This window comes from Penaeus chinensis, chromosome 31 (genome assembly GCF_019202785.1).
Source record: "Penaeus chinensis breed Huanghai No. 1 chromosome 31, ASM1920278v2, whole genome shotgun sequence".
Taxonomy (NCBI): domain Eukaryota; kingdom Metazoa; phylum Arthropoda; class Malacostraca; order Decapoda; family Penaeidae; genus Penaeus; species Penaeus chinensis.
In genome coordinates this window covers 8,137,695-8,140,194 of record NC_061849.1, presented here as the reverse complement: position 1 = coordinate 8,140,194, position 2,500 = coordinate 8,137,695, and positions in this window count along the sequence as shown.

The window sequence follows — 2,500 nt, the reverse complement described above, 5'->3', positions numbered from 1 at the left end:
TCTTTTTTTTTTTGTTCCCACCATCCCCCTCTCTCCTTTCCCCACTCCTCCTCCCCGCCTCTCTGTCTTTCCCATTACCATTCTTCTATCTCCCCCCCCCCCCCCTCTCTCTTTCTTTCGCTCTCTCTCTTTTTTCTCTTTCTTTCCCACACTCCATCACTTTTCTCTCTCTCACCCCTGTCCTTAAATCCTGCATTTTCTTAGCGTAATCCTCTAAGCCCATGCTTCACCGCCGGCACCCCTCGCCCGCTCTCTATTACGCCGGTAAAGCACCGAAGATGAGACCAGCCACGCCTCCCGCGGGCGGCGAGGAGGAGAGCCGTGATAACCGCGGCCGCGACTGTTCGCTGTTTGTCTTTCATTTCGGACGCCCAGCCGGAGGGGAGGGGGTGTGGGGTCAGGGACCACCGGGCTACAGGTACCTGATCAGCTTGCCGTAACATGGTTATGAAGACGAGGCCTCGCTTCTCTTTGTTCTGCCTAATTATTGCTTCTTCCATTTGTAATTAGGAGATTCGATTTGCCAGCGAAGGACAGAACCCGTCACAGCGCCCTGTCATCCTGCTGCTTTGGTGCTTTTGGCTGCCGCGCATAACAGACTTCGAAGATTCCTTGGTTCTAATAGCTGTTTTCAAGGTCGGACCGAATCTTTCACGAAGTTGCAGAAAAAAAGACAAGGAAAAGAAAAGCTCTTGATCTTGTTGTCTGATAGTGCAGTCTACCGTGACTGACCCTTTTAGAAAAAAGAAACGAAAAAATAAAAACGATCAGCAGAAGTTAGTCCTTCGGTTGCTCTTCCATCCAATCTTAGTCGTAAACATTCCTCCCTGCTTCATCTTTGCTTTTCCTCTTTGTTCCATCCCTATTATCGACCTGCCTTCCCTTCCCTCCGTCTTTCACTTCGCCTTTCTCCGTTTCCGCTTCCTCTCTCTTCGCCGAAAGTGAGGGAGATATGCAAACGAAAAAAGGGTATAACAGCGGTCTGAGAGAAGCGGAATCAGGAACAGAAGACCTGAAGGTAAGTAGACAGACATAACTCCATAGTTAGTGGATATGTAGATAAGCTGAGGGAGAAAAACGGCGTTTGGGAGGAAGGTACACTACCGATTTCCGGCTCCCTTGGGCCAATTACAATACTCATTCCATAAGGCTCCTCTGACATCCTAATTAAGAACCTCCCGTGTCTCTTAGGAGACCGCCACTGACACTTGAACTTTGTTCGGGTAAATTTAATCAAAACAAGCTGGGAATTGAACGAAAGTGATGGAGGCGCACCGACCATTGCAACGTTATCCAAGGCTCTCGTTTGCCTACAGATCGGGATGCAAAGCCGTTTCTCGTGGGCATGCCGAATACAGATGGTTATTCGTGTATGTTTGTTCTTTTCTTAAGCATTGACTTTGTAGTTGACTTTGTAGTTATCATTTTCGTTTTCGCTTCACATAAATTTATTTTCAGTGTTTCATCTTGAGAATATGTACACGTCCTGAATCGTAACGATGTAACGATGACTAACTCGAGAAAATGATGGTGCTGATATATTAAGCAACATGAGTTCATAGAAAAGAAAATAGGGTTAAAATTCAATTATTATCCAGAATTCTGCTGATGGCATTCTTCTCCGCTACTTATCTGCTTTTAAAGTCTTGAGAGAATATGTATTTTCAGACCAAAGGCACAAATTCCGGTCAGAATATAACTGGTCGTGCCTCTACTCTGGTGAGATGGCAGCGCACGGCCATTAAAATTCCATATTCATTCCTCATTCTGCGAACATTTATTGGTGTCCGCTTGTAACTCTTTCCGGATTAAGAGGTGCCGCATTATCACTTACCGGAAAATCGGTGGTGTACCTGTGTGTGTGTGTGTGTGTGTGTGCGTGCGTGCGTGCGTGTGTGTGTGTGTGTGTGTGTGTGTGTGTGTGTGTGTGTGTGTGTGTGTGTGTGTGTGTGTGTGTTTTGTGTGTGTTTTGTGTGTGTTTTGTGGTGTGTTTTGTGTGTGTTTCGTGTGTGTTTTGTTTGTATGTGTGTGTATGTGTAGACGTAGCAGATAAGCAAACAAATACAAAACACACAGACAGAGACAACTAACGGCAGCCAGGCAGTGACGCCGAGAAACAGAGCGAGAGCCACTTCCGGTGCCCAAGGAAGCAATAAAGGCAACGTGGGTTTTCGATGATTTTGTACCTGCAGGCTTTCTGTCCCCAGGCCTGCGTTGCTGGAGATACGGCGGCGACTGTGTAAGGGATCACATTTAACAGCATGTTCCGGATGTCGTCGTGTCCTTCTCTCGCATCTGCCCGGCCTGTAGGCTGATGTAAGCTTCGGTTTTGCATTACATCGGCATCTTATTCCTTCGAATCTCCTTTTCCTCGATGACAGTTTGACAATCCCTTTTTCGCCGTGCACGCTATTTGAGCGAGAGGAAACGAGGCAAGCATTGTATGTCCTTAGCGCAACACTTATTACAGGCCACGTTGGGTTCGCTGTCCTTTCGGCGC